Here is a 24,162-nt window from a genome sequence, read left to right as displayed (position 1 = left end):
ACTCTTCTAGCCATTCCCAGCCATATTGGGGTGCCAGAAATGTTGCTTCTGGCAAACTTCACAGCAGTCTTTTTTTCCTCCCTGCATGCAATAAGCACAAGCTCAGCTCACTGAGTAAGACGCTGTGCCAAGCTCCAGGCACTCAGGATATGAAGAATACACTTCACTGATGAAACCCTGGTTACATTCAGGGGCGACATGATGGGCCCTGGTCCACCAGAAGTGCTTGATGGTGCAAAGATGGATGTGTCATCTTCATGGCCTCAGTCACACAGGAGGTGAGGGGCACTGCAGCTTATCAGGCCCTAGCTGAGCATGAGGCTGAGGCCACATTGCCACTGCTCATGCTCCTTCCTCAAAATGTGCTCGCCCTGTCCCTTGTTTGATTTTTTCATGTCTTCCCATCACTCTTATGCAAAAGCCAAGCTTCTAGCAGGGCATGTGAGCTCCACTCCTCAACCAACCTGGCTGTTGATTCTACTCTAATGTCTCTTCTCTTCTCATTTGTCACCTTGGGAGCCGGCTGAGTGTTCATTTCCCTGACTTTTGTTTGTTCTTTCTTTCTTTCTTTCTTTCTTTCTTTCTTTCTTTCTTTCTTTCTTTCTTTCTTTCTTTCTTTCTTTCTTTCTTCCTTTCTTTCTTCCTTTCTTTCTTTCTCTCTTTTTTTTTTTTTGAGACAGGGTCTCACTCTGTCACCTAGGCTGGAGTGCAGTGCCTTACTGCAGACTGCAGCCTCGAATTCCTGGTCTCAAGCAATCCTCCCACCTCATCCTCCTGAGTAACTGGGGCCACAGGCATGCACCACCACACTCAGCTAATTTTTTTGTAGAGACAGGGTTTCACCATGTTGCCCAGTCTGGTATAGAGCTCCTGAGCTCAAGCAATCCACCCACCTTGGCCTCCCAAAGTGCTGGGATTACAGGTGTGAACCACCACCTCAGGGTTTGATTTTTCATTGTTCTATCATACACTGTGAAATCCTGGAGTCTGGGAATGCTAGTTTTTGTCCTTTCATCTCTAGCACAGCAATCCCAGATAAATTAGACATCTTAAATATAGGCAAATGATGAATGCTAATAGCTTCCAGAAAATTTCAACCCGTCATTGAATAAATATTTAGTGAGTGTCCATTAAATGCAAAGCTCTCTTTCGTGCATGACACAAAGATAAATGAGATGCATAGTTTACATTCCAGGAACTTCAAGTCTAGTAGCAATGTGCAAGCACACAGACCTCCAAAAGAAAACCAGTGACATGGGAGCTATCTGGACTCTGCACAGTTGACCTACACAGTATTACAAATTTAAGTTTGTTGCAAAAATAGGGTTATTTGTATAGAAAACCCGAGTTTTCATTTTCTCTTGAAAAACTAAAGAAATTTGGCATGACTGCTTTGCATTGTCTCATCGCAATACTGGGCTAAAGCTGAGAGGTAACCTCCCCTTATATGGGGCAGTTAGACAGATGACTGCTAGTTCTCGAGCAGTCATTACTAGTCAGCGTCTTACTCCAGCCATTTTACCCCTTAACTATCTTGCTGGCCCTTCCAAACCAAGCCTTTATGAAAATATATGTTGGTCATAAGAGTGAGAAATGAATAATCATAAGTGAAAAGTTCTGATTTAAAGGCTTAAAGTTATATATTATACAATGAAACTTGTCTTCAGGGGTAAAGAGTAATAATTTTTTGCATGTAACTAATTTTTGCTGTGGTTTTGTGGAAAGCAGCTTAAATTTAAGCTTCAGGAATTCTTATGTCACCACAAATTACCAGCAAACCAAAAAGATTTCAACCACAGTTATAGTCTAAGTCTTTCTCTGGCTGAAATCTTAGAAAAACATTTATTCAAAGTGTTCTATTAAAATTCTTTAAATAAAAGCAAGGAAATTAACCTACTTCTCTTTTTGTTTTCCTTCTTTCCTTCCTTCTTTCCTTCCTTCCTTCCTTCCTTCCTTCCTTCCTTCCTTCCTTCCTTTCTTTCTTCCTTCCTTCCTCTTTCTTCCTTCCTTCCTTCCTTCCTTCCTTCCTTCCTTCCTTCCTTCCTTCCTTCCTTCCTTCCTTCCTTCCTTCCTTCTTTAATCCTTGACATGAAAAGAGAAAGAAACTTTCTTACTGTAGTGGATGCTGTTGGTACCCTGCTGAGGTTCCCTTCACTGAATGGACCCAACCATCCCCCAACAGCCTTGAGTGTCACTGCTAACGGTCCACAGCTTCCCCTTCTTCAGAGAGCTGCCCTCCCAGAGAAGCCACTTCCCTGAAGGCAGCCAACAACCCATGACTTACTGACAGGGCTTATGTAATACCGGCCTCCTCGTCTCCAAGTAAGACTAACCTTGTGGTATAATTCATGCTCCAGAATTCCTTGCAGGCCACAGGCTGAAGGTAGCTCCAGCTGAGGCCATGTCCTTATTTTCTACCCCTATCCTACCCCACTTCCCTCCCTTTCTTTTTCCTGAGAGCACTTCCCCAATAAATTGCCTTCACAAAAATCCCTGTCTCAGGCTCTGCCTCAAGAGACGCTGACCTAAGACATCTATCACCTGAGTAGATCCATCTGGTTCCCACTCTAAGGACTCCATAAGTTTAAATACTTCACTGCCAAGTTGAGGGAGGCAGGAACATTTACCACCTCTGTGCCTGGGCCCTATTCAAGGACACCTCCTGGCTTGTGCCCCTGCCATCAGAAATTTATTCTGCTGTAGAATTACCAGATACACCCCTCAGATCAAGATACAACTGCCCCATTCAGGTCAAGAAAATATATATTGCTACTGTACTCCCACTAAATATACATTTTCCCATAGGTTTCTAGCAGAAATAATCTAAAAAATTTGATTCTCACTTTTGAATCAAATAAGGAAAACAGACAGAACAAGACAAAGAGGGAAGGATTCTCATGAAAATGGGCCAAAGTAATCAGAAACTTTTGTAATCATTAATTAAATAAATTTCCACTTCATACAGAACGTCAGCAATCCCATGTGTAGCCTATGATTAAGAGCCTAGTTAAAAATTATTTGTTGACATGTATTTTTCCTGATGACTAAAAGTTGGTTGTCACTTTACCATACTGAATGGTGAGAAACTTTCTTCAGTTGGGACTCTTAAGCAGTGGCTTGCAATGGTGTTGCAATATACTAGAATGTTTTCAGTTATCAGAAATGGGGGCAAGTTGCCATAAGTTTTCAAAGATTCCATGTTTAGACAATATTCATTTTAGTTGCTTTCATTTCAAAACCTAAATTTTTAAAAATAACACATGTAAAAATTCAGAGCACTGCAAAAAAAACAAAATAACAATAATAAGAGTAATGACACCTTCCAAGTTGAGAATTTCCATCTTGAGAACTAGATCCTTAAACCACCACCAAAAAATAAAATAAAAGGTTTTATAGTTGTGAGACACCAATCAACAGTAGGTAAGATAAACAGGGAAGAATAGAACAATGTTTCAAGAGACAGAGAGTTTGTCATTTCCTAGAGCATGCTATTTACTGAATGGATCCTCTCCTAAATTAAGAGCCCTTGGAACTTCAGTGTACTGTCAGAAATATGAGTTTCGATGGGGCACCATGGGAATTCTATACAACCTCCTTGGAGGGTGTCTATTGTCACTTGGCTGAGGGAGTACATATTGGGGGACATATAGGACAGCAGAGAAAGAAACTGTAGTCGATTTTACATAAATGCTCTCATTTGCACCTAACAGTGACCTAATTAGTGGTGGGCATTAAGACTAGTCTATGGATTCAAAAACTGAAGTTGAGAGGTTAAGTGACTTGTTGCTTCCACCATTTCATAGGCAAAGTCTTGACAACAAAGTGGTAGGGTAGACTAACAGTGGAACCTTAGCCTGACCTTATTCTCTACCTCTACCGATTGGAGTAAAGAGAATGCCTATCCAAAGGGATCCATTTGGAAGCATGTTGGTAGTAAAACCAGAGATCCTTTTAATTTAGGTCAAGAAATTTTCTTTATAAATAAGAGGCAATACACTATAGCAATAAGAACATAGCTATGGGGGTCAGGTAAGTTGATTTAAGAATTCAGGTCTCCAAAGATTTAGCTGTGGAGCATTACCAGAGCTGCCTTAACATATCTGAGCCTCAGTCCTTAAGGGATAACAGTAGTACCTGCTTCATAGGATGATTGTTGGGATTAAGATAATGCATATACATCTAGGCCAGGCATGGTAGCTCACGCCTATAATCCCAGGACTTTGGGAGGCTGAGGTGGGTGGATCATCTGAGGTCTCAGGAGTTCAAGACCATCCTGGCCAACATGGCAAAACCCTGTCTCTACTAAAAATACAAAAATCAGCCAGGTATGGTGGTGCGGGCCTGTAGTTCCAGATACTTGGGGGCTGAGGCAGGAGAATCACTTGAATCAGGGAGGTGGAAGTTGCAGTGAGCCACGATCGCACCACTGTACTCCAGCCTGGATGATAGAGTAAGACTCTGTCTCAAAAAACAAATTAAATAAATACATAAATCTAGAGCAGTGTATAGAAAATGGTAAACATTCATCGATGATAGGGAAAACTGTTAACATGACCTATCTGGCATTTTCCTTCATTCAGGTCTCTTTTGTCATGTTGGTTTATCACTAATGTAATTTCTTTGTCTGTCTCCACTTATTTTATTATTTATTCATTTTATCGATAAATAAAATTATATATATTTATGGTATACAACATGTTTTCAAATATGTGTACATTATGGAATGGCTAAATCAAGATAACTAGCATATGTACTGCCTAACATACTTATAAGGCACTTGCAGTGAGAACACTTAAAATATACTCTTCTAACAGTTTTCAAATGTGCAATATATTGTTATTAACTGTAGCCACCATATTGTACAATAGATCTCTTGAACTTACTTCTCCAGTCTAACTGAAATTTTGTATTTTTTGATCAATATCTCTTCAGCCCCTCCCTGTCCACTCTGGTAACCACTGTTCTACTTAGATTCCCATTTTCTCGTAAAGTAATAGCTTCTCATTCTTAAATTTGTTTTATGTATTGTTACCAAGTATTAGATAGAAGGTAGCCAGATGTTCCTCAAGTCAGAACACATATCACAAAGAGTGGAGACCTCTTTTACAGTTTGCCTCCACAACAACCACCTCTAAAACATATATTTGGGACTTTCTATTTTGTAGGGTTAGGTACTCAATTTTACCTGGACCTGAGACATCTGGTCACTCAACAATTCTGCCTGCAGTGATGGTCCCTCACTGGGCACAACTCACTAAATTGAAAGGACAATGGCTACTGTTGCCACTAGGAGGCCTGATGATGGCAGGAACAGGGAAAGGATCCAGATGATAGAATTCAAATAGTAGGGATCCCTTTGGCTTGAGAAAGATCATTTTCTCCTCTTATTCTCCCTGAAAATACAGCTCCAGATACAGCACAGTAAAATTCTTAAGGAAGTGAATTCTATGCGATGGTTAATTTTATGTGTCAACTTGATGAGGTCATGGGATGCCTATATATTTGGTCAAACATTATTTTGGGTGTGTGTGTGAGGGTGTTTCTTGATGAAATTAATCTTTGAATTGATAGACCGAGTGAAGAGGATTGCCTTCCCTGAAGTGGGTGGACCTCAGCCAATCAGTTGAAGGTCTTCTAGAATAAGAAGACTGACCTTCCTGTGAGTAGAGGGGAATTCCACTTGCTTGACTGCTGTGAACTGCTATGAACTTGGTCTTTTCCAGCCTTTGGGCCTGAAACTCGGACTGAAACATTATCTCTCTTGGGTCTCCAGATTGCCACCTGAACATCTTGAGACTTCACATACTCCGTAATTGCATATTCCTTATCTCCCTTACAACTTCTCTCTTTCTACACATGTACATGTGCACATGCGTGCACGTGCATGCACACACACACATATGCATGCACGGGCGTGCACACACACACATTGTTCTGTTTCTCTGGATAGCTTTAACATACTCTCTCAAAACTTAACCTACTTTTAAATCTGTTCATTTTTAGTAAGAATATCTGAGAAATAAAATATCCATTCTTAAGAACTAGAATTGTTTTTTGAAAAGAGAATAAAGCATACAAGGAGGAAATACTTTCTTGCCAGTCTGTGATGTGTGTGTGTGCACATGCGTGTGTATGTGTGAAGGATTTGGTTTCTAAGGAATAGAGAAAGATAATAATGAGGAGTATCAACAGCAGATCTGTAAGTTATTTTATGGTGTTTTATGATATTTCACATACTATTCGGATGCTGCTTTAATTTTTCAAGATTCTAGCTCGAAGAAGTATGAAAATGTGATTCCTGTTGAATGCAATCCAAGAGAAATAGATTCTGGCAGTATAGGGGCAGCAACTTGATGAAGAATTCCTTTGGTTATATGAAGAAAACAATAGAATTGCCACATCATCAAGCAATTCTGCTCTTAGTATATACTCAAGAGAAATGAAATCATATATTCACTAAAAATGTGTACCCATTCACAGCAGTATTACCCAGAATAGCCAAAAAGTGGAAACATCCCAAGTGTCCATCAGCTGGTTAGTGGATAAATAAAGATGTTGTATATCTATACAGTGGAATATAACGTAGTCTCAGAAAAGGAATGAAGTACTAACACAGTTTGCAACATGAATGATCCTTGAAAACATTATGCTTAGTGAAAGCAACCAGTCACAAAAGCACATGTATTTATACAGCAGTTCCATGATACTATTTATACAGCATTTTCGTAATAGGCAAATCATGGAGACAGGAAGTAGATTAGTGGTTGCTAGGGGTTGGAAGGGAGAATAGGAAATGGATTATTCAAATACAGATTTCTTTTGAGAGTGATGAAAATATTCTGGAATTAGATAGTGATATCTGCACAGTTACGTGAATATACCGAAAACTGTTTAATTGTACATTTTAAAATAGTGATTTTTATGGTATGTGAATCTCATTCAAAAAATCAAGAGCAGTGTAAATTATCCATTCTTTCCATGATAGAGCAGTAAAAATGATGAATGCATATGTTGGCCAGTGGCATGCATGCAATTTGAAGTTTCATAGCATGGTAATTTGTGGCTTACAGAATATTCACATTCTTTAGGACCTTAAAATTATTGATCCTAATGTGCTCCTCTTCTATTTCCTTCTCATCCACACTTTTATCCCCTACCATACATACAAGTCATTTCTAGTGTAAATTTTAGCTGTACATTTCCATGTTATAGACATTACAATTTTCAACATGGTCAGTGACTAAGCCCAGAAGAGGATGTTATCCAAGGCAATGTTTTCCAAAGTGGATCAAAATTACTGAGGAAGGGAGTATTTTGAAAAACCAGATTCCAGGGCTATGCATAGAAGCAAGGAATTTGCCTTGATAACGAGCATCACAGGAGGTGGATACATAGGCACACCCACATTTGGAAATCTGCTTCTAGAAATTGAGCAAGACTTATTTAATGCGGGTTCTTTGCCTGTTCACTCAGTGATGACAATTATGGTTAAATAAACTTTCCTAGACCTCTGAATTTATCATTGACTCTGTCTCCTTTGTAACTCTGCTCTCCTCCTCCAAGATGACTGGCCATCTGGATGCTCTAGTGTCAGGGGAAGTACACAAAACAGTCTTTCCCATTCCATGTGAAAAGACTGACATTCTCTGCACTTAAGGGCAAAGATTCTTGCATCAAATTTACCGAATAAGGCACAGACTCCCTTCAGGACCCTGTGTCTCATTGTTCCTTCTATATTTGGAAGACTAAACTAAGAGAGTTCTGATAATAGACCAAGGGATATACCATTTATGATGTTATTATTAATACAAATGGGTTAAATAAGAGGAAAAAAATTTCTTATCTGTGTCCCTCACAGGCAAACAGGAAATCCTTCTGATAGTTATCTGGTCAGCATGCCTTAGCATGGCTGTGACTCATCTTCCATTCCCTGGTGTATTTCTAATGTGTACCCATAGCCTGAGTCCATGGGGGCAGCCAGGTTTTTACAATCCCTCTTCTAGCCCTACCCTCAACCTCCCAGGCAGTCTGAGATCTGACAAGGACAAGTTAAAAAATGCAAATGTTCCAAATCAGTGACTGGAAAAAATGATATCACAGGGAAAACAAAAATCCAATGCATAGGCCAAGCCTGCTATCTCTATTCCAACAAGGTAAGAACCAATCTCAAAAATAGGCCTCTAAATGAAACTGATTTTTTTTCTTAAGCAACCTACATCAAGACCAAAACCCAATTAATGACTTCTTAAATTCGACTTTTTAAAATGTATAAATCCCTCCAAACATTTAAAAATATCTTACTTTTTAAGCCACTATCTAGGAGCCACCTCTGCTCTGGCTGTCCAGTTTCACCTGAGTTTCTTTTCCTGGCTGTGTTTTTCTGTTCTTAGGCTAGTGATGAATACCAACAGTATCCCTGAGAAGTTCACCTTTGTCCTTTCCCCTCAGCCCACTGTGTGCCATACTGGGAATTGAAGAACTAGCCTCAGGGTAAAGAAAGGTAGTTACTGCAATCAAAATGAAGCAGAATGTAGAGCATTGGGAGCACAAGAACAATGAGTTTGTGTTTTAATGGCATTAAACATTCTGGTTTCGAATGGTTTTAAACATTCTGATGCCCAGGCCTCATCCCTGGTCAATAGATCAAAATCTCTGGGTATGGGAAACAAGAATTGATATTTTCAAAAATTCCTCAGATGGTTCCAATGAACAGCCAAGATTGAGAACTTGTCTCAGCTTTGTGGAAAGAGATCAGTGGAAAGAGAAAGAAGTTCCTAACATCTAGAAATCAATATCACATGAGACTTGATTCCATGGGATTATTCCAGAACCCCACGTTCCTAGACCTGATACCATCTTCAAGCAGAAGGTGGAATTGCCTTTCCCTATATTCCAACTTTTCAGCTGTAATTCCTCCTTTTGACATGTACCCCATTTAAGATGCCTTTGATGTTTAAGTTAACTTGGTTTTATATTTAGTAAGCATTGTACAAGTATAGCAAGCAGGAGTGTACTTTAATCATGACTGCCCATTTCTCACTGTCACTCCATTTCTGTAGATCAGTGACTTTCAAAGCATAGTTCTCAGACCCGTGACAATATCAGCACCTTGGAATATGTGGAAATGTAGATTCTTGGGCCTCACCTCACAAAACTCTGGGATGGAGTCCAGCAATCTGTGTTTTTTAAGTCTTTCAGGTCATTCTAATACATGCTAAAGCTTGAGAGCCCCTACTCTGGTGTCCACGAGATAGCAGTTTATGCTTTCTATTGTGAAGCTCGAAGCCAACCAGATAGTACAGAACCTCTAGGAGAAAGGCAGAGGATCTAGAGCTGATGTTGGGGCAAAACACAGAAGCCACCTTTAGGCTAAACAACTGTAGCAATATTGGCAGCATAAGCAGCAGAGTGCAGAAGGGCTTGAGTCTCCTTTTGCTGGGTTTCCCACTAACCTCTTTTGTCTCCTCTGTGTCCCTGGATTTTCTTCCAGTTGATCAGCACTTGCGAGTATACACACTCCTATTTGAACATTACTCCTTCAACAGACAGTGGCTCTCTTTCTCATCTTCCAAAACATGAGCGTGTACACAGAGTTTGTAATTTTTGGGAGCCAAATAAAAAGAGCACAGTTCACAGAAAGAACAAGGAGCTTAGCTTGAGTCCTAGACACTTTTAATTCATCAAAATATATGTATTTATTCTATGAGTTCAGTATGATGGTAGATGTTGTTAACAATTGACCTAACGTGTTCATGAGGGTATTTTGGTTTATTTTGTTTTCATGTGTTGGTGTTCAACAATAGTCTACTATTGCATCTCCTGGGTTTCACTTTCCTCCTTCCTTCCAATCCACTTGCTAACAGAAGCCAAAAGGTTGTTTTGTTTTGTTTTGTTTTTTAAGAAAATTCCTTCCCACCACTTCCTTCCTTAGAAATATCCAATGACTTTAAATTGCACTTGAAATAAAAGTTAAATGAATTTCTAAAACTTACAAGAGTCTTCATAATCTGGTCCCTACGCGCGTTCCTACTTCCTCAGCTACCACGTTCCCCTTTCATATTCACTAGGCTTTGGTCACCACGGCCTTGATGCTCCTCAACAAATCAGTCTTCTTCTTACTCTAGGGCCTTTGCATTTGCTGTTCTCTTGGACTGGAGGGATCCTTCCACTATTTTCACATGCCCGGCCCACTTTACTCATTCACGTCTCAAGTCAAATATTCTCTTCTCTAGGAAACATGAGCACCTACTCTATATTAGCCAATCCCTGCATGACTGCTATATGCTCCCTTTTATAGTTAAATAAAGCTCCCTTTTACAGTTATAACCAGCTAAATAAAATCATCTATTATCTATCTATCTACCTATCTATCATCTATCTATCTATCTAATAACTCATCTTTCTGTGTGTTGTTTGTTTAGTACTTTTTTTGTCTGTCTCCCCTCACTTGAATCTAAGCTCCATGAAAACAGAGACCTTTTCTGTCTTTTTCACACCTGTACTCCCAGGTATAATAGGATAATAAATATTTTCTGAATAAATATGTGAACAAATGCACATGTGTTACAGAGTAGTTCGAAGAATAGTCTTACATAAAGTGATTTTTTAAAATAAATCAATTATTTATAAGACTCTAGGAAGATAAACGTGATTTATTATACAGTATCATGTTGCAAAATCTGAATTATTTAGGGGAAAGTAAGCATAAAATCTAGGAATATTTTCAATATGGAATATTGGAGCTCAGAGGAGTATTTAAAAGGTATTTGTTTATTTACTTATTTATTTTTGTACATGAATTAGTTCTTTAGTGGTGATTTCTGAGATTTTGGTGCACCCATCATCCAAGCATTGTACACTGTACCCAATGTGTAGTCTTTTATTCCTCATCCCCTCCCACCCTTTCCCCTGAGTCCCCAAAGTTCACTGTATTATCCTCATGCCTTTGCATCCTCATAGCTTAGCTCCCACTTATGAATGAGAACATACAATGTTTGGTTTTCCATTCTGAGTTACTTCACTTAGAATAATGGTCTCCAGTTCCCTCCAGGTTGCTGTCATTGCCGTTATTTCATTCCTTTTTACAGCTGATTAGTATTCTTCTGTGTGTGTGTGTGTGTGTGTGTGTGTGTGTGTGTGTGTACCACATTTTCTTTATCTACTTGTTAATTGATGGACATTTGGGCTAGTTCTGTATTTTTGCAATTGCGAATTGCACTGGTATAAACATGTGTGTGCAAGTACCTTTTTTGTATGATTTCTTTTCCTCTGGGTAGATACCCAGGAGTGGGACTTCTGGATCAAGTGATAGATCTACTTTTTGTTCCTTAAGGCATCTCCACTGTTTTCCATAGTGATTGTACTCGTCTGTAGTACCACAACAGTGTAAAAGTATTCCCTTTTCACTTATGTGATTATATCCTTTCCTCAGGGCAAGAATGCTCTGTAACCATCAAACAGATTAATGTCTTTTATTTTAGTAAAACTATAAGCCTCTTCCTTTTGCCCACAGGAAAGTCTTTGGGGCCTGGAAAATAGCATGACAATTTGCATTCAGACCACTGTCTCCAAAAATGTCATCACAGAAAGCTATCTTGCAAACCATAGTCATATTTTCTAATGAGTAAGTGCAACTCGACAAGCAGTCGACCTGTTTGCCTCATAAGGTGGATATATCTTTAAAGTAAAGGAGGAAAACAAAGGGAATTTCCAACTGCAATTTTCATTTTAAAAATCTGTGCCAGAGTTAAGTGGTTTGAAAGAAAAGATAACAATTAGAGAGGTAGAAGAATTGTGTAAATCACCTAGCCCAAACTTCTGCCCCCTGTGAAAACCCCACCCTCTGTAACTTCTATAACAACTTTTTCTTGATCATTTCCAATCTACTACCTCATAAGACAGCCCATTCCACATTTGATAATTTTGAATTATTAGATCACTCTTTCCTATAGTGGGTTTAAATTGGCCTCTTTAAAGCTTCCCCTTTACCTCTGCCCTATTAGAGCAACCTAGAGTGAGTTTACTCCCTTTCCCACACAACATTCCTTCAAACATGGAATCACATCATTTTTTCCTTTTTCGCTTTTGAGGCCAAGCTTTCTCATTGCCGTTATTTGTTTCTTCTTTGATTTGTTTCCAAGCTTGTAATCATTCTGATTCCTTTACTCTGTACGTGCTCCAACTTATCAGTGTTTCTCTTAAAACCTAAACTCCAGGGTGGGTGCAGTGGCTCATGCCTGTAATCCCAGCACTTTGGAAGGCTGAGGCAGGTGGATCACCTGCGGTCAGGAGTTTGAGACCAGCCTGATGAATAGGGTGAAACCTCATCTCTACTAAACATACAAAAATTAGCCGGGCATGGTGGCATGTGCCTGTAGTCCCAGCTACTCAGGAGGCTAAGACAGGGGAATTCCTTGAACCCAGGAGGCGGAAGTTGCAGTGAGCCGAGATTGCGCCACACTCCAGTCTGGGCAACAGAGCGAGACTCCATTTCAAAAACAACAACAACAACAACAAAAAACAAACAAAATAAAACAAAACCCTAAACCCCAGAAATAAACACAACAGTAAAAAGGTAGCTCAGCTGTTCATGGTATGGTACATCTAATATTCCCTTTATTTTAGTACTGTTCCCAGGCTAAGACTAAGTGTTTTGAAAAGCTTTATCACAGCTGACTCATATTTGGAAGGTATACACTAAGAATGTCTCTCACTTTAGGGATGTCTCAAATCCTCTGCCAGATTTTATCTGGGAGTAAATGATGACAAAGGGACACTTACTACTGTTCAATTCAGGATTCCCCAAGTTTTTAAGGTTTTCAGTATAGTTAGCAATAAAGGCAAGAATTCATTCTGTCTAGGTGGACTTTCCAGGTGAATTAAAGGATTTACTTTCATATGTAAGCTTTAGTAAGTCTCTGACTTTCTTCGATAGTTCTTTATCAACAGACTGTTTTCCAAAGGTTCTGGCTCTCAGAGAGAGGTGTCCAGAAACAAATGGCTCCAAACTGAGAGCCGCTTCTCAAGCTTCTTGCTGGTTTTCAATTACAATCTCAGATGCTAACTCACAAGTCTCCATAGTTTGGATGCTAATGATTTGGCTTTTCTTTTCTGTTTTTTCTTTCCTTCTAACAACATCCACGTTTCAAAGCACAACACAACATGACGCTGCAAACCTCAGAACTATAGTTCCAGATGGCCAAATGTTTTTTTCTGCCAAGACTTTGGGAATTCCCTCCTTCTCTTGTTCTGACAAGCACTGACTTTCTGACCTCTGAGGCATCAACTAAGGTTTATGTTTATTAATATTAATCCAAAAAGCATTAGATAATCTAATCAATCTAGGTCCTTCCTGCCTTACTTTGAATTTGCCATTGGCAAGAAACGTTGGAAATAATGTGAAACTAAAGCTGAAACATTTCTGACTTAGGTATGTACTGTGAATATCACACTGTATGATCTAAGGCATTTATAGCTCTGATCGCTTCTGCACGTCTTTAGCGAGGTACTGTTCATCCACAGAGACAGTAAACAATACACGTGTCCAGCGAATGAAGTGACTTGTATTACAGGCCTCCCCCTTGGCCTTCCATACATGCCTAGATTCATAGGATGCCCAACATCTATCACTGACCACATGGACCAATTCTCTACTTTTCCCACCAAATTCCTGAAGGGGCCGGCAGAGAGTCATCAAGATAAGGTCAGATCCCCTATTCTCTTGGAAGTTGGTCATCCCTGCCTCTGAGCCTCAATTGTCCCTTCTTGGGATCATAATGTCTTTGGTCATTGCAATTTTTCATTGTCTACAGACATTGCTGCAGGATCCCACTCAGACATATGTTCTATAGCATTATTTACCAGTCCCTCCAAAACATCCCCATCTATGTTATGCCCCTTACTCTCAGAACTTCAAAATACATGTAGAAAACTAAGGTAAGAAATATAATTATGTTCAGGTAGGAATAACGGTGGTAGCTTGTTAACATAGAGGTTGAAAGTGCCAGGTTTTAGAGCCAAACTGCCTAGGTTTGAAGCCCAGCTCTACCACCCACTAGCTAATCCATAGGCAAGCTATTCAATTTTCTGTGCTTCAGTTTTCTCATCTGTAAAATAAAGCTAATAATATCCACTTTATAGTGTTATTAGTAGAATAAAATTTATGTAAAGTTCCTTAAAAAGTATCTGGCATATAATACCTACTCAGTAAGCACTAGGTATTACTTCCTCCAATCAGTACTACCAATTAAACATTTTAAAGGCTTCATTTAGATGAGTAATGGTAAGAATTTCAGGAATCGCTGCTTTGGAAGTAATTTAGAATCCACAAAAATATTCTGATGCTTTTTCAAGCCACATTACTTAGGTACTTAGCTATCACTTAGGAATAAAGGCAACTAAGAAAACCAAAAATACTATGATTTCCATGCATAGAAGCTAGGGCACTGAAGCAGTGGTGTTCAAAGTGCTGTACATATCTTGATGGTGTGAGAAGACTTTCTGAGGGATACACACACATAGATGTCTGTAAGGGACTGAATTTTCAGATATTCAGTTTCCACAAAGTGTCTGAGATGTGTGAGATGAAGCATAGGCTTTTCCCCCCACTTACTCCTCACAAGAACTTTTCTTCCGCTTTACAAAAGACAGAAGCCCTCCACACCTATCTGAAAGTTGATTTGGTTCATTTCTCCAGAGTGTAAAAACCCCAGTGGGTGACAAACAAAGGAACATTTTAAAATATTGATGTTAATGTTGAGAAAGCAAAAGACACTAGTAAGTGGAGATTTGTTGCAAATCAGGTGGTTTCTAGCTCTTCGATTAAGAAAAAACTGAAGGAGGATCTAATCAATTTTTCAGTTGACAGATCATTCAATAAGATTTCCATTACTCAATTCCCAGTGTGTTTGCTGACATTTAACAAAGAAGCAGGGAGATTGAGTGACATTTTTTATAATATTCCATTTCCACTCCAATCTACTTAGTCGTGTGAATAAAATGTCTCACTGCTTTTTATGTATGAAAATAAAAAGTAAGAATAATATTGATGCTGAACCTTGCTTCATTCTAGTAATGAGATACTAGTGATAGATATCTGAAATAATTTGAATAAAGAAAAACAGTCCTATTAACTTTTTTTAAGTTTGAAATTTTATCCAATTACAGGCATACCTCATTTTATTGCACTCTACTTTGCTGCCCTTCCCAGATAATGTGTGTGTATGTGTTTTTTTTTTTTTTTACCAGTTGAAGGTTTGTGGTGACTCTGTGTCAAACAAGTCTGTTAGCACCATTATCCCAACAGTATGTACTCGCTGTATGTCTCCATGTCACATTTTGGTAATTCTCATAATATCAAGCTTTTTCATTATTATTATATCTGTTATGGTGATATGTCATCAGTGATCTTTAATATTACTACTGTAACTGTTTGTGGGCACCACAAACGTTGTGTGTGTTCTGACTGCTCCACTGACCTGTTATTCCTCTGTCTTTCATTCTTCTTGGGCCTCTCTAGTCCCTGAAACACAAAATATTGAAATTAGGTCAATTAATAACCCTACAGTGGCCTTTACATGTTCAAGGGAAAGGAAGTCTCATGTTTCACATTAAGTGGAAAGCTAGTTATGATTAAGCTTAGTGAGAAAGGCATGTTGAAAGCCAAGATAGACTGAAGGCTAGGCGAAAGAGCCAAGTTGCAAATGCAAAGAAGAAAGTCCTTAAAGGAAATTAGAGTGCTACTTCAGTGAACACATGATTGATAAGAAAGCAAAAGAACCTTATTGCTGATATGGATAAAGTTTTAGTGGTCTGGATAGATCAAACCAGCCACAACATTCCCTTAAGCCATCCAGAGCAATGTCCTAACTGTCTTCAATTCCATGAAGACTGAGAGAGATGAGGAAGCAGCAGAAGAAAACTCTGAACCTAGCAGAGGTTGGTTCATGAGGTTTAAGAAAATAAGCTGTCACTGTCACATAAAATGCAAAGTAAAGCAGTAAACACTGATATAGAAGCTGCAGCAAGTCATATCAAAGATCTAGCTAAGATCACTGATAAAGGTGGCTTCATCAACAAACAGATTTTCAATGTAGTTGAAACAGCCTTCTATCGCAACATGGTGCCATCTAGGACTTTCTTAGCTAGAAAGTAGTCAATGCCTGGCTTCAAAGCTTCAAAGGACAGGCTGTTTCTCTTGTTAGCGGCTAATGCAGCTGATGACTTTAAGTTGAAGCCAATGTTCACTTTCCATTCTGAATATTCTAAGGCCCTTAAGAATTATGTGAAATTCACTCTGCCTATGCTCTAGAAATAAAACAAAGCCTCAATGATAGCGTATTTGTTTATAACATAGTTTAACAAATATTTTAAGCCCACTCTTGAGGCATGCTGCTTAGAAATAAAAAGTATTTCAAAATATTACTGCTCATTAACAACACACCTGGCCACTCAAGAGCTCTAATGAAGATGTACAAGCAGATTAATGTTGTTTTCATGACTGCTAACACAAACCCATTCTTCAGCCCATGGATCAAGAAGTATTTCAACTTTCAAGTCTTATTATTCAAGAAAGACATTCTGTAAGGCCATGGCTGCCATAAATACATTCATCTGATGGATTTGGGCGAAGTAAATTGAAAACTATCCAAAAATATTCACCATTTTAGATGTCATTGAGAACATTCATAATTTATGGGTGGAGTTCAAAATATCAACATCGACAGGAATTTGAAAGAAGTTGATTTTATCATTCACAGATGACTTTGAGGGGTTCAAGAATTCATTGGAGGACCTAACTGAAGATGTGGTAGAAATAACAAGAGAAAATAATTAGAAGTAGATTGTGAAGATGTGACTGAATTGCTGCCATCTCATGATAAAACTTGAACAGATTAAAAGTTGCTTCTCTGCCGGGCCAGGTGGCTCACGCCTGTAATCCCAGCACTAAGGAAGGCTTAGGCCAGTGGATCACGAGGTCAGGAGATCGAGACCATCTTGGCTAACACAGTGAAACCCCGTCTCTACTAAAAATATAAAAAATTAGCCGGGCGTGGTGGTGGGCGCCTGTAGTCCCAGCTACTTGGGAGGCTGAGGCAGGAGAATGGTGTGAACCCAGGAGGCGGAGCTTGCAGTGAGCCGAGATTGCACCACTGCACTCCAGCCTGAGCGACAGAGTGAGACTCTATCTCAAAAAAAAAAAAAAAACAAACAAAAAAAAGTTGCTCCTCATAGATGAGCAAAAACGTGATTTCTTGAGATGGAACCTACTCCTGGTAAAGATGCTGTGAATGTTGTTGAAATGACAACAAAGTGTTTAGAATATTTTATAAACTTAGCTGATAAAACATTAGAACAATTTGAGAGGATTGACTCCAATTCTGAAAGAAGTTATACTGTCAGTAAAATGCTATCAGGCAGCATACCATGCTACAGAGAAATATTTCATGAAATGAAGAGTCAATTGATTTGGCAAACTTCATGTTACCTTATTTTCAGAAATTGCCACAGCTGCTCTGACCTCTAGTGACCACCACCCTGATCAATCAGCAGCCATTAGCATTGAGGCCACACCATCCACCAGCAAAGATATTAGATTATGACTCACTGAGGCTCAGATGATCATTAGCATTTGTAATAATAAAATATTTGTAAATTAAGGTATGCACATTGTTTTTTAGATAGAATGCTATTGCATACTTAATAGACTACAGTGTGGTTTAAATATAACTTTGTTTTTAAGATGGGGTCTTGCTCTTTTGCTCAAGCTGTTCTCAAACTCCTAAACTGGGACTACAAGCATGCACCACCATGCCCAGCTCTAAAGATAACTTTAATATGCACTGTGAAGCTGAAAAATTTGTGTGACTATCTTTACTGAAACATTTGTTTTATTGTGTTCTGGAACCAAATGCACAACATCTCTGAGGTATGCCTGTATATTACCTCCCACATATTATATATTCATGTTTGATCCATTTTGTACTACTAACTTGTACAGCAGTGCAACCTGGGAAAAATTTTAACTAATGAAATTTCAATTTATCTAGTACATATGTTTGCTACAAGGAAAAATTATAAGGTAATCAATGAAAAAAATTTCAGGGCTAAAATACATTACGCTAAGGGAACTTAATAATGTGACAGGCATGATATAGTTTTAGATCATTTTACAAAAGTTTTGGGGATGATGTGAGCAAAATGTCTGGAAATCACTATATTTAAGTATATTGTCTTTTTGTATATTAGTACCCAATCTAGGACTAGCATATGCCATTCAGAGGTACAAAAAGTTGGCAGGATTTCTGGTTGCCAGATTTCCTAGAAGAAAATCCATAATATTATTGTTATGTGTGTGTACTCCTCAAAGCATGCTAAGTGGCAAACCTCTTCTCTATATCTTCTCTATATCTTTTGTCTCTGCTGTGGTTGCTAGGGCTGACTTCATTTCCCTAATATTAGCCTCAGGTATAATTCACCACTGGAAATCTAGAAGAAAGACCTAGTTTTTCAAAGACCTAGTGTCAAGTCTTCATCTCCTAAACCCTTGGGATTTCCACTGACTATTCAGTCAAATCTCAGTTCTGCCATTTACTGGCTCTATGTCCTTAGAATTACTTAACTTCTCTAAACCTAGCAGTTTCATGGGTAAAGATGATGTTATAATGCTTAGCTCATAGGATCACTTTGAGTATCAAATGAAATAATACATTCATTGTGTTTAACACTGCATGGAATATAATAAACATTATCTTAACATTTGTGTCCTAATTTTATCATTTCTAAATCCCAAAGAATTTCATAACTGCTTCATTTTCTCATTTTTATTCATGGCTCTAACTAATTCATAGGGAGTTTATTATTTATATGCTACCTTCTACCTTCCTAATGAAAGGAAATGGCATGGATAGATAGAATGAAAGCATACATACACTTGTTTATCAGATTTGAGTTATTTGATTCAAGATCAGAAGTCATAGGACTCATATTATGGGCTGAATCTACACACTCATGGTAAACACAACTAAAATTTTTTGCATGGTTTGATTTTCCCCATTAGAAATAATCATCTTGAGAACACAGAGGTGTCTAATTGATAATTCAGAAAGACTAGCTCTCTATGGTGTGTCTTATTTAAGCATACTTGCATAAACCTGGCTATGGTATCTTTGATGAAGTAATGTGTTACACAGTTGATGTATTATTAGGCTAACATTGGTAGGAAAGAATTTGAATATAATTTTTCAGAGCATATTTGTGTGGGTGTAAGCTCTGGAAAGACTCTTAGGGAAATCTTCACTAAGTGCTGGGGTGTGGTAGGAATAGATTTATTATCCTGCAAATGGTTTTGTTTGATTTATGAAACCATAATGTAACTCATATTAATGATGAATCCTAGGTCACACCAATCATCAACCAGTTTAGAGAAAAGGTCGAAAGGAATATCTTGCAGGCAAAAATTAATCTCTAATGTGAATCTCAAAAAGGATATAGTCAAAACACTTTTCACTGGAAATTACACATTTATTATTCTTCCCCCATTCAGCTAGTCAGTCTGATTGGAAACATATAAGTCATGCTTAGCTCCATCCAACTGGTCATTAGGACTTACTAATTCATCCCCCTTAAAGTATCCACTTAAAGTACCTACTTAAAGAGACCTCCATTTCCTCTCCCAATTGCACTGCTTATATTTAGGTCTTCATTTTCTCTTTTTTGGACTTTCCTGCCAGAGAAAACCATCTAAAATGCAAATTTACCCTTGAAAAATCTCCTTACTGCATGCAAGATAAAGTCTAAATTCTTTAGCGTGACATATAACATCTTCCAAGATTGGGCCCTTGTCTGTCTTCCTGTTCTCTTCTTTGTCTGTCTCCTCTTCCACATGTATGCTCTAGCCAGACTGAACTGCTGACATTTTCCCCAGACTCAAATATGCTCTCCACTACGGCCCTTCCCAACCTCCTTGGGTAGAGAAAGCCACTCCCATGTCTGTCTCACCATTGCACCTAATTTGTATACTGTTACATTATATGCAGTTATTGGTTCTTTTTTTATTCTCTGCTCACTTAGATTCTGTGTGGAGAACATAGACTGTGTTATATAACCTCTGACTTTACCTAAAGTATTGAGCATAATACACACCGAAGATACTCAACAGATAGCTGAAGATATAATGAATAAACAAATAAACAAATGCATCTTTTCTATACACATGTTAGGCCCCAACATATGAAAGTATTTTTCCTTAGTTTCTAATAAAATTCATTTGGGAAATCCCAGTATGATTCAGTTGTGCCATGGAAAAGGCCAAAATTGATTTGGGTGGTGGCAGTACTTGGATCACTATCTTAGGAGAGCAGTGTACCTTTCAGTACAGGATAAGGCAGTAGATGTAAGAATAAACATAACAAAATCTCAAAAGGAAGAGGAAACTTGAACTGTAGAGTCAGCTTTGCCTTACTGGTTCCCCCAAACTCTGTGGAGGTTTTCCTCCTGGAATTCTTCTCTGTTAAAATCTGTAAGATTTGTTGTTTTGGTTTCATAATGAAGAGTGTTTTCTCTAAAGTTAACAGAATATCAATCTGTCTGATGCAGTATGAATGAAACAAACGGATCCACAGCAAAGTAAAGGGTCTGACCTCACATAGGGGCACAGAAAATTCATCAATTTTCAGAGGAAGGGAGGGAGAACCTGTGGGCACAGGGGCAGGTAAGTTGAAGGTTTGACAATGAAAAATGAAGAGGTTATTTTCTGATCATTCTTATCTCCTCAGTGAAATACCAAGCAAAGTAATCAGCTGAAAGGAAGAAACAGTAGGTTTATTGGAGGATTGAAGAGAGAGGAAATGGTGTGATCCAAAGCTATCAGTATGTAGGGAGGGACGTGCTAGTAAGTCCAGTGTGATTAATGTCATTTGAGGTTAGTGCTGCAGCTCTATTCAGCTACTCAGTGCAAGCAAAAATAGGTGAAGTATTGGATTCAACCACATGACTGTAATGAAGATCTAAAGGGATTAGGCAGTTGAAGGTGTATGTGACAGAGCAATGATGAGGATAATGAACCAATCAATTAAACTGGGAAAAGAGGGAAGAGCGGCTGTGGAACAGATAATGGGCAATGAAAAGAAGAAATGGTGGATGGAAAAGATTCCATGGAAGTGGAGGAGGGTTACAAGAAGAACTGAACTGGAAACATGCAAGTAGGGATAAGAGAGTTTTGAGGGAGATTTGGTTCTTGCAAAGTATATGATCTAGGGTATAACTGTGGTAGTAGATGACTGAGGTGAGGTGGGGTGGCATTTAAGAGCATTGGGAAGGAGATCAAGGGACTGAGAGAACAAGTACAGAATGGATTGTCCCTGTGGATATTGAAGTCATCAAAAATTCTGATAAGAGTAGTGGGTAAGGAAAATCATGGTGAACTGGAGGCTAAAATTTTTTTATTGAAAAGAGAGGTGAGACTTGGGGCTTAGGAGGTAGGTAGGTGATGAATATGGAATTTACTGGCAGGCATTTTCAGATAATATTTTTAAAAGATTAACAATATTTGGGAGAAACACTGAGAATCAAAGACACATACCTCATCTCTACAAGAGTTATGAGAGGAAAAAAAAAAACATCTTCACTTGAAAGGGATGTGGGAGAAGCAGTGTCTTTAAAGGAGACCCAGATTTCACTTCGGACAAGCTAATGAAGAGCGTTGTGAGAGAAGAGGCTGTGTATACAGGAGATATTGCTGAGGCTTGACCATAAGAACAGAAACCAGAGAAAGGGTTTGGGGGATCTGCCTAGGAAGAGATGGGAGATGGAGTCAAAGTAGGAAACATAAGGAGCAGTGTGAGGAGAAGAGAGGCAAGATAACCTGAGGGCATGCCCTAAAGACTCCAAGGTGAAGGTAGATGATTGATTCTGCCTACAGCGCCTTCTTGCACTTAGTCCTTAGGCAGTTTGTGGTGGTAAGATTTGGAGGAGTATTAAACATGAGTTTGGGAGCCTGGGAAGGGTCTCATGGAGGCAGGTAGAGCTCTGTGGTCTTCCTTTCAAACCTGGAAAGGAACAACTGCAGATATTCAAAAGAAGCTCTATGGGCTTGCTTTCTGTTAAGTATTTGCTAACTGATCATTTGTTTTATTCGTTTATCAATTATTTATGGGGAGCCCACAATGTAGAGGGCACTGTTTTAGACTTTGGGTAAACAAACACACCTTTGATTCTCCTGAACTTTACGGTTTAGTGGGAGAGAGATATTTAAAGTAAATAAACCAAGAAACACAATATCCAACTGTGCTGTTGCTATAAAGACAAAGAACAGGGTGTAATGAGATCACGCAACTGGCTACCTTATGGTATTTAATTATTCTACATTTTTTGAGTGTATCATGTTGCCTAGCTCCAAAAAGACAGCTAAGAAGTAAAAGTGAAAATATATGTTAAGTAAATATGTTAAAAAATATGTTAATTTTTTAACAAGTAAATATGTTAACAATTTAACAAGTAAATATGTTAAAATATTTTAACAAGTAAATATGTTAAAATATATGTTAAGTAAATATGTTAAAAAATATATGTTAAGAAAATATATGTTAAAATAAATAATAATATAATATATGTTAAGGTTTGATTATTTTCTGAATTAACTAATGAGACTGATTAAGGTGTGATTAAGGTGAGATTATGAAGTAGTGAGACTGATCCCAAAAAGCCACCAAGAAATTACTAATCACCTCATAATTATAATGTCCAGATACAACTTGTTTTTCTACTAGTGTATAGCCCTTCTCTTGAATTAACTTTAAACTGTAATTAAGTGACCATTGTTGTTTAAATATGAGAAAACATTGTGTGGATGTCACTTTGGCACAGAGACGCCAGATATGAAAAAATGGGAAAACCTCAAGTCCATTCATTGTTCTGGGTGGAGGTGGTGGGAAGTTGCCCACAATAAAATGCAAAAGTGCCTTCTGCTGAAATGTGCCCTGAGCCCACTTAATCACAACATTAAAATGCAGATCCAAGTATTTGGAAGAATATGCTCAACTTCAGATCTGTAGCTCTCCCCTGAAATGCATTGGTTCCCTAGGAGTCTCTGGCAGAACACAGTCGAAAGAATGTCGAACTCATAAGAGAAAAATGTAACTGTCTGAGAAGAATACTACCGACGAGAGAGTGCTTGCCAATGAGAAAATATTGAATTGTTAAAATGCAGTTCTGGAGAAGGCAATACAAGTGTGGAAGGAATATTCCATACTCGCCTCCATCACAGTGATGCTACTTCCAGCAAACTCACTTTCCAAAGAGATAGACGTCTTCATAACATTTCTTCAAGGCCAGTAATGTCAAGAGTGAAGTTTGCATAAGCTTTAAAAATTTCCCAACTTACCTACCAACTGAAAAATAGGTCAACTTTCAGTCTCAAGGGTAAGAAACTAAATGCATCAAAGGGAAGAAACTAAATGCATCAATGGGGTCCTTTTGCCAGCTCGACTTAGGGACTTTAAGTCAGTTTTCCTTGGGAGTCTCCCAGTCTGAAGGAAATTAAAAAATAAACTAAAAGCAATTAACACCACTTCAGAACTAGACTAGAGATCCACAATGTAACCATTTTGAGAAAAAGCTAAGAAAAAATCCAAAAGATGAAGAAACAAGGCATCCAGTTCATCCAGAATCCTTCAAGCTTCTCTTTAGACTCATCCACTCATCCATCCATCCATCCATCCATCCATCCATCCATCCATCCATCTTTCCATCAAACTTTCTATTTGATTTTTGTTGGACTGTCATTGACCAAGCAGCTACGAAGTGTCTAGCTGAGGTTCACATATCAACAAGACACAGTTACAGTTTTTGAGGAGCTAATTTGTAATGTTGCAACAAGCCACCAGGCAACCACACAGACAATTTCCAAACTGTCTAAGAGCTTTCATGATGGAGTTAGCACAGATGCTTTGGGGACACATGATAGGGTGGGGAACTTCATTCAGTACAGGGCAGGGTAGGGTGGGGAGCAGGTCAGTGTCTTTAAGGAAATCATATCCATGCCAAGATGTGAAAGGGGTAGGAGTCAGGCAAAGGAGAGAGGAGAAGGAAAAGTATTGATTAAAACAAACAAACAAACAAACAAACAAACAAAACAAGTGTGTGCTCTTCATTCCTGGGTAGAAT

The 24,162-nt window shown here is 38.5% G+C and overlaps 1 long non-coding RNA gene across 2 annotated transcripts in view; it reads right to left on the bottom strand.

Annotated features, from left to right (window-relative positions):
• The window catches only part of LOC106994772 (uncharacterized), a 170,256-nt gene that overhangs the window by 4,426 nt on the left and 141,668 nt on the right, over positions 1-24,162 (bottom strand). For both annotated transcript variants that reach the window (XR_013416421.1, XR_013416427.1), the window contains exon 3: positions 15,477-15,520. This is a non-coding gene — a long non-coding RNA (uncharacterized LOC106994772). The remainder of the gene's footprint in view (positions 1-15,476; positions 15,521-24,162) is intronic.

This window comes from Macaca mulatta, chromosome 1 (assembly GCF_049350105.2).
Source record: "Macaca mulatta isolate MMU2019108-1 chromosome 1, T2T-MMU8v2.0, whole genome shotgun sequence".
NCBI lineage: Eukaryota > Metazoa > Chordata > Mammalia > Primates > Cercopithecidae > Macaca > Macaca mulatta.
Note: the sequence above shows the minus strand (reverse complement) of the source record. Positions and strands in the feature narration are given on the sequence as shown.